Source organism: Leucoraja erinacea, chromosome 27, assembly GCF_028641065.1.
Source record: "Leucoraja erinacea ecotype New England chromosome 27, Leri_hhj_1, whole genome shotgun sequence".
NCBI classification, from domain to species: domain Eukaryota; kingdom Metazoa; phylum Chordata; class Chondrichthyes; order Rajiformes; family Rajidae; genus Leucoraja; species Leucoraja erinaceus.
In genome coordinates this window covers 19,131,078-19,145,341 of record NC_073403.1, presented here as the reverse complement: position 1 = coordinate 19,145,341, position 14,264 = coordinate 19,131,078, and the positions used below count along the sequence as shown (strand labels likewise).

General features: G+C 42.0%; 1 protein-coding gene across 1 annotated transcript in view; it reads left to right on the top strand.

Moving 5' to 3' along the window:
* The first annotated feature begins 533 nt into the window (after positions 1–533).
* The window catches only part of mpp2b (MAGUK p55 scaffold protein 2b), a 528,409-nt gene continuing 514,678 nt past the window's right edge, over positions 534–14,264 (top strand). The window contains exon 1 of the mRNA XM_055657232.1: positions 534–2,494. The gene's annotated coding sequence lies outside the window, so the exon portion shown is untranslated. The remainder of the gene's footprint in view (positions 2,495–14,264) is intronic.

The following is a 14,264-nucleotide window of genomic DNA, read 5'->3' as shown; positions in this document are numbered from 1 at the left end:
CTGAGACTGTGCCCTCTGGTCCCAGACTTTCCCACTACTGAAAAATCCTATCCACATGCATTTTATCGAGGCCGTTCATTATTCAGAAGGCTTCAATGAAGTCCCCTCTTATCCTTCTAAAACTCCAGCCAGTTCCACGTACCAAGAATTGCCAGTTGGGAGGCTAACAGGCCAATGTAAATTGCATTGGAGTAAATTGCTAGAGTAATTGAGGGAAGTTGAGGGTGTTATTGGATTGCAAAGAAAATTGGATGGGGAATATGATTGTTATGTGAGCCAGCATAAACACAAAATGAATGACTTCTGTGTTGTAAGGAAAGGGATGTGTAATCTAAACTTTCCCGTATTGGACTACAAAAATACTGGAATTGCAGTCAAGATTCCACTTCCATTTAGAATCTTTGTATTTGATCACTGATTTGGGAGCAAGGCTTCTTCAGCAGTTTTAGCCGTTGGTTGCAACCATTCAGTGCGGGCATAAACCTGGGGGGGGGGGGGGGGGGGGGGGGGAAGAGAAGGGGGGGAGAAGGTAGTGGAGACACTTTTAAGAAGTCAGACAACGTTTAATAAAGTTTATCGGGCATTTAACCTACAGGTCGGTTTTCCTTGGTCCTGAAAACTCCAGTGAGCCAATTAAAATTCTCGGTCAGCGAAGGAGATTGCCTACGGCTGCCCTCGATTGCCTGTAACTACATAGCGACCCCGGCACTATGAGTTAAAAAGGACCATGCCGACCAATTTTTACTCGCGGAAAATGTTTCAACATGCTGAAAAATTTTCCACGACCTAGCAGAGGCCGCGAATATGCGGGAACTTCTCTCGAGCATGAAGGAGAGTTCCAGTGACCTCAAAGGACCTCCTAGGACAATGTGTTGACCATGCTGCGAGTTTGAGTCAAGGGCAAACTCGTCTACACTCGCAGATTAGGTCCCCGCAGTGGGACAGCCCCTTAACAGTGCAAAGCCAAAGTATTTATCACAACCTAAATAAAATCCATAGTAGATCATAGTTACAGAGGTAGGGTTGTGATTCGTGTTGTGCAGTGTTCTAGAGCTTCATGGTTGCCGACGGTAATCTGTTGTTGCTTCAGCCCTTCATGTGCACCCTTTCTTCAGCCTGCCATTGAATTTTCTTTTGGCCTATACCTTAAGTGAAGGAGATGTGAATGTTTTCATCAATATTTTCCTGAGATAATGCAAAGAATAAGGATAACCTATCCATCGTTTTCGATCAAGACCCTGAAAAATTCCAATCATTCAAGATACTTTTTAAAATCCAGAAGTACTGAATATTGATTTATTCCAGTTATCAAGTAAGTATGGATACACAAGCAAATGCAGATGCTGGAATCTTTAGCAAAGCATAAAGTGCTGGGGTATGTCAATGGGTCAGGCTGCATCTGTGCAGGGAATGGATAGGCGAAGGGTATAAAGAAGGGTCCCAACTTGAAACTTTGCCTGACATAAAGTGCTGCAGTAACTCAATGGGTCAGGCAGCATCTCTGGAGAAAAAGAATAGTGATGTCTCAAGTCGGAACCCTGCCCCAGATTGAAAGTAGAGGGATGGGGGAGGAGAATAAACTGGAGGCAAGAAAAGGCCAGAACAAATCAGGGCTGGCAACAGATGACATCGGGAAGGGTGGAGCCCATAATGGCCCATTGTTGGCTAGGAAAGGTTCAAAAGCTCATGTGTTAGGAGCAGCATTCAGCCATTTGGACCATCAAGTCCACTCCGCCATACAATCATGGCTGACCTATCTTTCCCTCTTAATCCCATTCTCCTGCTTTCTCCCCCTAACCCGTGACTTCACAAGAGGGATACAAGGAATTAGTTGGATGATTAGAGGAGGTGGGAGAGAGGGGAAGGAATGCCTATCCATTCCCTCCACATGATGCTGCCTGACCTTCTGAGTTACTCCAGCACTTTGTGATTTGCTCAATTAAATTTAGGAAAGGAATGAATTTCAAAAGGCACATTTCGGGAAAATATTAAAATGTAACCATAATCTCCACCTAAATTTGGCTCGGAAGAGGGAATATCGACTGCAAAAGTTTTATTTCAGGAATAAATGGTCTTCCTTTGCTCTCTCCTGATCTTTGAGAGTCTGCCTTATCAATGATTTTAATTGGGATCTCATGTATGAACTATGGATTTCGCCACTAGAGCTCAGTAGACGGTTAAAAGCTCTTTTTAAAAAAAAAAAGAGCTCTGCATCTCAGATGATTTTGGAGGGGGGGGTCGAACTTTACGGCTGTGTTATCAAGGAGAAGTCAATTCCCCTGAAAGAGAAGCAGGAGCGATGTGGGTCGAATCATTTCCCCCCACGCCTTGGTAAGCAGGGGGAAGCATTGCCACTTTAAGAGTCAGTGGATGAGACCGAACTGACAGCAGCTCTGTTCCGCCGGGGGAGACCGACACGCCACTCTGGAAGACACACAGAAGCGAAAGGGAGGATTTTGCACGGGGAGAATAAAAATAATAATAATAATAAAAGGTAGGATGTGAATTGCGTGGCGTGCCAGCTGCTTGCAACTTCGCACAATTGTGCAGAAGCACCAGACGAGAGAGTGCAATTGAATTTTTTTTTGGATCTAAACTGTAAACAAGATGCGACTCCCCGGGTGGCAATGATAAGATGCATGAGATGGGGCTGATGCCGGATAACGCAAGTATTTGACTATTAAGAAGTGATTAGTAAAGGGCGTATTAATATGTCTTGGAAGTGTATGTACATCCAGCAATAGCGCCTTCTTGCTTAACTCTGGTTGTACTGATCCAGCATTTCTTCATACATCTCGAAATACAAATGTTTTGCAAATGTAATTAGGGGGAAATAAATCAGTGTATTCGGGTTATATTAAGGCCGCACTGTGTGACCAGGCGAATCTCTTCCTGGCCACTCTTGGTCTTATCGCAGTGATAAGGAATTCTACTGGGTCCTGCCGCCCGCAGCTTCATGGTTGTATTGTGTAAATATGTCATTTGGGCTGCATCGTAATCTGTACGTTTAACTTCGCTTTGTAAAAAGAACTGCCTCTTGTCCCAGCAAAATAATGTACACATTTTAATGAGGGGCGGTGCGGCTGAGAGGCGAGCAGTCTCGAAATATAAAAGTGAAACTAAATGGTGGAAATGCTCATCAGGTGAGACTGTCCCAATAGAGAGAACATTTCACAACTGATGTCAGTTCATTAACTTGAATTATTATTAACTGTTTCACTTTTGAATGCTGTTGAGTATTTTCTTTTTCCTGCATCAATGTAGGTTACTCCCACTGAAGTAATTGATTAGAATTAGTCTGTAATAGCCAATATCTTGGAAAATGTTCATTAATGTTTCAAATGGAAAAGTATTAATTCCTCTGGACCTGCCCCGACAAGGAATAAACTCGTTGTTTAATTGTAACAGACCAATATTGCAAGTAGTTTATAATTCGGGTCATTTTGCATTGAATCGTATAAACATTGAATTATTGTATAGTTCTATCAAATCATAATGACAACCCAGATGACAAGCATAATATTAAATGTCATATGTCATCATATGCCTTTTGAATTTGATTTTATATTGGATGATCGTTTAACATGTTTTCAGCTGTCAAAATTGTATTGTGCCCATTGTACTTGAAGTAGAGGAATTGATTTATTTTGGGGGAACGTATGTTGTTACTGAGCCCTTCTAGTCAAATAGAATGATAGTAAATATCCTTAAAGCTACCCCAACAACATGCTTTGGACCTTTTCTACCCATTTGATGTTGTTCCTCATTCCCTGTAATGCGTTTCTGATGTTGTTTAGTAAGGTTGTCAGTATAACACAGAGTATATTGTGCTGTGCAAATGGACGCAAAGTACTAGAGTACAGCGGGTCAGGCAGCATCCCTGGAGAACATGGTCCTTTTCCGTAACCCGGCATCTGCAGTTCCTTGTTTCTGCTCTATGGACTGCACTGTGGTCTTGTAATAGAGCTGGGTGTTTGCAAACCAAGATCTCTAAGCCAGATGATTTCAGAGGCTTCACCTGCCTTTCAGAATCGATACAAGGAGCAGATTCTAAAACCACAAGCCACTTCATTACATTTAGTACTTATTCCTTTATTATAAACTAAAAATATTCAAAAGGCCATTTGTATAATTGGGGAATGATTTTAAAATTCACTTACACATTGCAGATAACCGAGGATCCCCTTCTTTTATCAGTGTTGCAACTGATAATATATTTTGCAAACCGGCACCTGCAAAATATTCCAGTGTACAATGTAACTGGATGTAATCATGTATAGTCTTTCGCTGACTGGATAACACGCAACAAAAAGCTTTTCACTGTACCTCGGGATATACGGGAGAGATGAATAGTTGCCAATACAATTGAAAATGGAACAGTCCCAAATATTTGTAATTTTATGCCAAGGAATGTAGGTGCCAAGGTATTATTGATTGTGTATAGGAATTTGAGATGTTCACTGTTTTATCAGTGAGGCTGGAGTACAAGACCAGGTGCATACCATTCATTAAAGCAGTCATGTTCTGAAACTTTTAATTCATTAAAGTGCCTGTTCCGTATTAAAATTTGGCAGCAAATAAATGCCACAGGCAACCTAACTGACTGTTTATTAATTGTTGACCCATTTAATAAACAGTCATGACTATAAGAACATAACTAATAAGATGATATGAATTTCCTGGTATTGTGGAATTTGGGCCTTGTTTATTGATCTGCTACACATGGAAAGACAGACCGCATTTAATTCCTAAGTCCCTCCAGGGACGGCCAATACTGCACATTCCACAATTCTGCGGGAGAGATTTATCAGAAAGCTCCCGAGCTTAGAGGGCACTATCTACAAGGAGGAGTTGGACAAGGTTGGATTGTTTTCTCTGGGGCATCGAAGGCTGAGGGAGGACCTGACAGAAGTATATAACACTATGAGAGGCAGAGATAGGGTAGACAGAACCTTTTTGCATGGGTAGAATTGTCAAGGACAAGAGGGCAAAGCCTGGCAAGTAACAGGTGGATACCTAATAGGGGAGAGGTGATTAGCAGATGGTTGGTGTAAGTGACAAAGGCTAGAGGTGAAAAAGAGCCAAAAGGGTGTCAGATAAGAGAGGAGGAGGAGGAGTGAAATGTGGATAGAGGGAGGGAAATGGGTGATAGAGGACAGAGAGAAGAGAAAGTGGGGGACAAAGGGGAAAAATGGGATTCGGATGGGAGAACATATGGAGGAAGGGAAAGGTGGAGGGTGACTCGTGTGGTGGGAGATGGTCAGGGAAATGCAGGCACACCCTGGTGGGAGTAGTGGCAGCAGAAAGGGAGGATGGGTTTTGTGGGGGCAGATTATTACTTGAAATTGAAGAATTTATTATTTATAACATTTAGTGGTAGGGTACCCAAGTGGAATATGATGTGCTGTTCTTCCAGTTTGCGTGTGAGCTCACAGCAACAGCAGAGGCCGGAATGGGAAGGGAGCTAGAATGGTTTAAAATGATTGATTATCCCGGGAGCTTTAGCAGGTCTTGACGGACAGAGTGCAGGTATTTGCAAAATAGTTGCCTAGTCTATTGCATACATTTGACTTTTATTAGTGCAGTGGCAATGTCTGTCCGGTTCAAGTCTGTCTGTTGGTCCGATCTATTCTAAAAGCTAAAAACTAGGGGTCACAGTTTAAGGATAAGAGGGAAGTCTTTTAGGACCGAGATGAGAAAATCATTTTTTACGCAGAGAGTGGTGAATCTGTGGAATTCTCTGCCACAGAAGGTAGTTGAGGCCAGTTCATTGGCTATGTTTAAGAGGGAGTTAGATGTGGCCCTTGTGGCTAAAAGGATCAGGGGGTATGGAGAGAAGGCAGGGATGGGATACTGAGTTTGATGATCAGCCGTGATCATATTGAATGGCGGTGCAGGCTCGAAGGGCCGAATGGCCTACTCCTGCACATATTTTCTATGTTTCTATGTTTCTATGAATGCACCAGGCAGAACCATACGGTACAATTGTGATAGTTAACTTCCGATAATATGTCTTAACAAATATCAGCTCCATTGATTGAAAAATGCAGCATGGAAATAGACCCTTCCATCATTCACCTGCTCTAGCTCGTTCTATGTTATCCTACCTTCTCCTCCGCACCCTGCACATGAGGGACAATCTGCAGAGGCCTTTTAACCTGCAAATCCGCACATCTTTCATATGTGTGAGGAAATCGGAGCAAACCCACGCACTCACCAGATAGATGTGCAAACTCCGCCCAGACAGCACCCGAGGTCAGGATCGAACCGGGATCATTGGTGCTGTGAGGCAGCAATTCTACCAGCTGTGCCACGTCTTATTTTCTTACAGTGTACAAGGAGGATTTTCTCACTCAGTCTATGCTGGTTGACAGAGAGATCCCATTCCCAAGTGGTTTTGTATGACCCTTTTTCTCTCACGTTGACTTCAATTCTTTCTTTTTTTTTAAATCATTCTTGGAAAGGAATGTGTGATGCTGGTGTAAAAGATTAAACGTTTGTTTCACTAAATAAGTCTTCAACACTGTTTAGCTGAGCCATATTGAAAACTGTTTTTCTCAAACTCTTGAAACATTTGATGAGAATTTGAGATATAATCTTTTTCCTAGGTGGTCACTGAAGCAGATCAGTTTTCCAATCTCTTGGACCTAAAGGGCAAGAGAGAGATAGAGATGTGTCGGAGCAGTGTGCTGCAGTGAATATTGCCGTGAGTGTAGCTGAGGATCTCATTTTGAAGTTTTTGGCAACCTTTGCGTCTAAAGTTCTGTGTATTAAAGTTTTTCAAGTACATTAGAGGCTGAGAGGAGACCTGATAGAATGATATAAAATGATGAGAGGCCTGGATAAGGTAGACAGTCACAACCTTTTTCCCTGGCTGGAAATGGCAAAGACCAGAGGACAGAGCTTTAAGGTGAGAGGGGCAAAGTTTAATGGAGATCTGTGGGGCAAGTTTACTTTTACACAGAGGGTGGAGGGTGCCTGGAAAATGCTGCCACGGGTGATGGGAGAGCCAGATAGGACTGTGGCCTTGAAGAAGCGTTTGGATAGGCATATATATGCAGGGAATGGAGTGATATGGATCATATGAAGGCAGACGGGATTAGTTTGTCCAGGCATCATGTTCAGCATGGACATTATAGGCCAAAGGGCCTGTTTCTGTTGTATCTGTTTCTGATCTGTGTACTGTGAAATATTGATATTGCTATCTATTGGTAACACGTTCGTTGCTTTTATTTGTTATCAAAGTCTTATGAGATTTACAACCAGTAAACCTTTTATTATATAAAAACCCTCAAGAACAGTCGGAATAATTGTATTCTTCATGGGTATTTCTGTTGTTTTGCATTAATTGAAGTATATTTTCCTTTGCCAATTTTCATTTAGTTTCTGCTTCCCCCAGACGGCATTGACCCCTTAATGAACAATGATTGCAAGGTACTCTGTCCTTTCAAGGCACTTGCAGACTGTCAGCACATGTGTTGTCGAATTTTGTGACAAGCTCCTGATCACAGAGGACATCAAGGTCGAGACTGAGTTTGTGTCTTTTGCTGCCGAGCTTGGGTGACTTCTGTCAGTGCAGAAGAGCTGCACTGACCCCTGTCTTCTATAACTACAGGTCACTGGCATGAATTGTGAAGCCTTTGCTGTCATCTTGGCGGAGCTCAGCTAACTGTGTACAGATTGCAAATTGAACCTGAGATTGCACTATTTTCCGCAGCTTACCTGTTCGCTGAATTGAGCACTGATCCTTCAAGGGATTAAACAGCCCATCCAACTCTGAAATGTTCTTTTCAGATGGGTATACAACTGGTTGGTTTCAGCTGAGCCATTCTCGTTGTTTGAGAATGTTAAAATGTTTGAACTCATTGTATACAATAGAGCAGGGTGACACAGTGGCTTAACTGGTAGAGTTATATCCTCACGGTGCCAGATACCCAAGTTCGATCCTGACCTCCCGTGCTGTCTGTGTGGAGTTTGCACATTCTCCCTGAGACCTCGTGGGGTTTCCTCCTAGTACTCCAGTTTCTTCCCACATCCCGATGACGTGTGGATTTGTAGATTTCCCCCTAGTGTAGGGAGTGCATGTGAATTTGGAATAGCATGGACCTAATGTGAATGATGATCGATGGTCAGCATGGGCTCGGTTGGCTGGTGCCTGTTTCCATGCTGTGTCTTTCAATCGATTCAGTTAAAACCATCTTCAACTATAATATGAAATCTCAGTGGACACAATGGTAATTCAATACAAGTGGCCTGACGAATAATAATTGAGAACTAAAATTATACATGATAAAGTTTGGTTTGCTAAATTATTGTTCTTAAGTGTGCATGGTTGGATGAATAAGCAAAATAAATACATTTTCAAAATTTCCAGTGATAATGTGTGTTGCAAAGAAAAAATGATCACATTTCCAATTTGTTTCCTTGTAATTGGGATGTACAGCTTCAAGTGAGCATTTATTTCCCTCCATAAATGGAATAAAATGTGTGATCCATTCGGCCATTAGTGAATCTATCGTGTTGCCCTGGGATTTGTATTCACAAATGATCCAGAATAGGAAAGGCAGATATTCTTCCTGGAGGAATATTATTGAAGTAGACACATTTTTATGGCAATCCAGTTATTTCAGAGCCACACTTCTGATGGTTGCATTTTAAGTCCAGATTATTTAAGTAACTGCATATAAATTCCATGATGTGGGAAAGGCATTGCATGACATACACCATCATGAAGTGCTTTGGAGTTGTGTGCTAGAACTTGTACCGGGGTTAAGGTGCACAATAACTCCAACCTCCCAGATCGCCTCGATCCAGTGCAAATCACCAACCTCCGAAACAAGTCCACTCAGATGCCCTTTCCCTGGCCCAAGATTCAACCCAGGAACATCTGGCTAACAAGGTCAGCAACAATAGGCTTCTACTTATTATTGACTATACCTCTGCCTTTAACCACAAAATTCAAACACCTGGATGTAGGATTCAAAGTACCCTCTGCAACCCCCACCCCCCTCTCCCCCCACTGTCTGTAACTGCATCCTTGACTTCCTGACCCCTAGGCTGCACTCATAAGGTCATGTGATAGGAGTATAATTAGGCCATTCGGCCCATCACGTCTACCCCACTCCTCCATTCAATCATGGCTGAACTTAGTAAGCATAGGCGGCAAAGCATCCACCACGTTAATCCTGAACACTGGTCTTCAGCACGGCTGCATTCTATGCCCTTTAATATATTCCCCATACATTCACGACTGTGTGGGCAAATTCTGCTTTAATTCCATGTACAGGTTGCAGATGATACCACTGTGTTGGGCCAGTTTGCAAACAACTGCGAGACGGAGTAGAATTAGAATTAGAATTAGAATTTCCTTTATTGTCATTCAGACCTTACGGTCTGAACGAAATTTCGTGCCTGCAGTCATACATACAATAATACAATAATAAACAACAATAAACACAAATTCCATGATGTGCATTGCATGCAAGTAAAAATTAGTAACCATGTCTCACTGGCTAGGTTCCTGAACATCGGGGGGTTGCGTTTTATCACCTCTTCTGTACTCTGTATACACACATTTTTGCTGTTCACACTCTGACTCTGTCTTGTTATTTAAGTTTGCAGATGACACATCTGTGGCAGGTCTTATTATTAATAACATCAAAACCGTTTACCGTAGTGAAGTAGAGGAGCTAGTAAGGTGGTGTGAGAACAACAACCTCATACTTAACATCTCAAAAACTAAGGAGCTGGTTGTTGATTGCAGAAAAAGTGCCACCCCCCTCCTCCCTCTCTTCATCGATGGAGAGGTGGTTGAGAGGGTCACCTCCTTTAAGTTCCTCGGGACCACCATACATCAATCCCTATCATGGGATCTCAACACCAGTCTCATAATCAGTAAGTGCCACCAGCGACTCTACTTCTTGCGGCAGCTTAAAAAATTCAGGGTCGGTCGACCAGCCATGACCCACTTCTATAGGTCTACCATAGAAAGCATACTCACATTCTCTATGCTTGTCTGGTATGGCCACACAACCTCGCAGGATAAGATTCGGCAGGAGAGAATAGTGCGCTGAGCATCTAAGATCATCGGTTGCAGCAGACTTCCCTCAGTGACATCACTTTACTCAACAAGACTCACCAGAAAGGCCAGGAAAATCATAGCAGATCACTTTCACCCGGCACATTACCTCTTTAATCTCCTCCCATCAGGAAGGAGATATAGAAGCATTAAAAGTAAAACATCTCGCTTCAGAGACAACACCTACCTCCAAGCCATCAGATATTTGAATTTGCACTAATCACTTTGCACTTTCTTTTGCATTTGCACTTACGCTTAGTATGACGCTGCTGGGTACTGTTCTTCCTGTATATATTGTCCTTCGTGCGGTATTGTCTGTATTATTTAGTGGTGTATGTGGTGGTTGTATTGCACTGTATTGTGTCTGTCTGAGAGCGAACCAAGACACATTCCTATCAACTTGTTGACATGGCAATAAAATTTCTTGAATCTTGAATCTTGAAATTAACATCCACCACAGTGAGTCCTCCAAGCACCTCCTCACTGTGGTGGAGACAGAAATCTTAGGGCTGCAGTCTCTTCCCTCCTCTTCTCCCTCTGTGCTGAGGCGATACCTCACCGGGCGATGGTACAAACAGTCCCGCGGCTCACCGAACCCCGCAAACGGGCCGGCTCAAACACCGCGGCCCGGGGTGGTCGAAGCTGCCGCCCTCCAGTCCAGCGGACGCAGCCACTGGCCCGCGGCTGAACCCCGGACTCAGGTCACCGCCGCCAGAACGCCGTCCCAGCCACCGGAGCACCGTTCCAGCCCCGAGCCGGATCGCCCTCACGTGAGTGCCGTTCCTCCCTCGAGCTGGGCCGCTCCGACGGGAGCGCTGTTCCTCCCTCGAGCTGGGCCGCCCCGACGAGAGAGAGATTAGTAGCACGGTCTGAAGACGACAACCTTTGTCTTAATGTTAATATAACATAGGAGCTGGTCATCGACTTCAGGTAGCGGGGTGGACTACACGCCCCAGTCTGCATCAATGGTGCTGAAATGGAGTCGGTCAAGAGCTTCAAATTCCTTGGTGAAAATATCACCAACAATGCTAGCATGCAAAGAAATCTTGTCATTGTTTGTTGGTACATGTGACAATAATAAACCAATGTATATGCCAATACAATGTAACATCTGACTTGCGGTGGACAATGTATATTTAAGAGTTTAATGTAAAATGTTCAATTTTTGCTGTTATACGCTGTACATTTGAGAGTCAATTGATTTCTTAAATGTAGGGAATTATTGAATGTGTGACAGGCTCGTGTTTGCTATTTTACTTTGCGGTTTTAAAACAGTGTGTATTTTATTCAATCCTTTGCACAGAAGCATCTTTATAGTTTTAATGTCCTTCAGAAAGCATGTAATGTAATGTCAGGAATTGTTATTTTTTTTGAGAAATGTATTTTATTCATTAAATGTAATCAAATGTCCTATCAGTGGTGCCTTTGGGATAAATGGAAGGGTATGCTTGTAGATTTGGCTCATGGGTCTGATGGTTGAATATAACGCTTCATTTTAGCATTGCACAGAATAGATCCCATTTAAACTCCAAAGACTGAATCATTCATTGCCACTGTTTCACAAATTTGTCTTTGTTTCAGTAAACACACACTTCTGCAAGTATTTGTTGGTTCCACCTCTTCAATCTGGAGCTATAAGCAGTGTCATTTGCTGCAAATTTTATTTCATTGGTTATCTCGAAGCAGCCAGCTGCAGAATTCTGTGTATCAATGGAAGTTGCAGTGGGGTGAAAAGTCTGATGATGTTCCCCTTGGAGTTTTGCATTATTTTCCAGATTTTTACAGAAAATTGTTAGCTGTAAATTATTACAACATCCTTGTGCAACCTTTCCCTTCTCTCTCTCATCCATATTCTGGAAGCATCAACATCATTGAGTCAGCTTTCAAGAAATGGCGAGTGAAATTCACCTTTTAGAACTTAAAATATCATTCATCATGGATTTCTTGTGTGCCAGCAATCTCATGGACCAAAGCCTTTGGTTCCTCATTCCTCCACCCACCCCCCAAAAAATAAATATTTGAGATTCCTGTTGGCAGCTGATGTTTACATATGGATTGTTTTAATAGATTGTAGCAGCCAAATGGAGAAACCCTGATGTATGGGTTCTGATTGGGAATGATCAGCCATGATCACATTGATCATGGCTCGAATGGCCGAATGGCCTATGCCTGGATCTATTGTCTATTGTCTCTCTCTCCCTTCTTGCAGAGGGTGGTGAATCTCTGAAAGGCATAGATAAAGTGGATGTGGAGAGGATGTTTCCACTGGTGGGAGAGACTTGGATCAGAGGGCACAACCTCTGAATAAAAGGATGTACCTTTTCAATGGAGATGAGCAGGAATTCCTTTATCCAGAAGGCGGTGAATCTGTGGAATCAATTGCCACAGACGAATGTGGAGACCAAGTCATTGGGTATTTTTAAAACCAATCGATAGGCTCTTGATTTTACACCCACACTATCCAAGCCTTTCACTATTCGGTAAGTTTCAATTAGGTCTCCCCCTCATCCTTCTAAACTCCAGTGAGTACAGGCCCAGTGCCGTCAAACGCTCATCATGTGTTAACCCACTCATTCCTGGGATCATTCTTCTAAACCTCCTCTGGGACTTCTCCAGGGCCAGCACATCCTCGGATTTGGTACCAAAGATTGCTCATAACACTCCAAATGTGGCCTGGCCAGTGCCTTATAGAGCTGCAACACGACATCCCTCTTTTTGTATTCTAGTCCTCTTGAAATAAATGCTAGCATTACATTTGCCTTCCTTACCACCAATTTGATTTGCAAGCTTGATGCATGGGTGGCCTATCCTGTTCCTATTGTCTTATTTATTGTAGAAAATGCTGAGGAATATTCTAACTGTGGTGTGAGTGGAATCAATACAGACCAATGTGTGTCTGTGGTTAAGATATTGATTTTAAACATTGTAACTTCAGCGGGTACCACTTGAGTCAATAGACAATAGTACCTCTCATATTAGCAATGTTACAAAATTTTGAGATTTAAAAAATCAAGTCTGCAATTTATCCCATCAGATAAAGCATAACAATAAGTTTAATTTGACACCAAATTCACTTTCATATCTCAAGTATTAAAAAAGTTATGCATTTTCATACGGAAATTTGCATCTTGTTCCTATTGATTTTTACCATTACAAAAAAGCTGTGATTGGATGCAAAAGCATTTTAAGGAAAGATGCATTTTTAAATAGCCTAAGTGCCTATTCCTAATTCACAATATAACTATTTTTTATATCTAATTTACATTATTGTGGAAGGAATTTAAATTGCTGAGCCCATTAAATCGGCTTTCTATTCATGTGGAACGCGCTGGTTTAGAACGTTGTAGCGCTGGATTAGTGGAATGCCGAGAAAAATACAGAGCCCAAAATGAACTACTCGTCTAGTGGTTAAGTTATATTGCCCCATTTAATGTAAAAATAAGGTACAACATTGTTTGCTTTATAAAACCTGGGGCTGCGAGAGGTTGCGGAATGAAACAGTAATTTTAAAACCACTTAGAGTCAATCGGGCCTATCGTAATAGACCTTTTGCGACCGGGTCTTGCAGCGATTTTTCGTTAATGATTTACTGGTGAACATGTGCGATTAGTAATCTCCTAAAGATCCTGTGTAATCTAGAAATAAAGATCATTCACAATGATGAAGATGTCATATAGAGTAGTTTTGCATGAATTGGTGGTAGGATTAGAATCTCCTAGATCCTGTATAATCTAGAAATAAAGATCACTCACAATGATGAAGATGTCATTCAGTTAATCTTCAGAGAAAACACATTTTGGAAATTATGTAATCAAAGTTGAGTCATTTATAAGGTTATTTTGACGAAGAAGTCTTTTTATGTCATCCGTTTAAAATTGGTTGTGAAATAGTTAGATGTTAACTCAGTGGGGAAGAATTTTACCCAATAGAGGGAAATACTTCCAAACCATTTTCCATTACTCTTTTTAATGTAAAAATTGCCAAACATGCAGGATGTCTTATGGCAAAGGTCAAGTGAAGGTGACAGCACAATGTCATCTTTGTGTTAAGATTAGTAAAGGAATGAATTAAAACCCACAAGACTAGATTTAGCAAATTTGCCCTCTTGGTAAAATTCACATAGACGTTTGACCTTGACAGCAAAAAACTGTTATCTTTTGTTTAGTTTCGAGATACATCGCAGAAA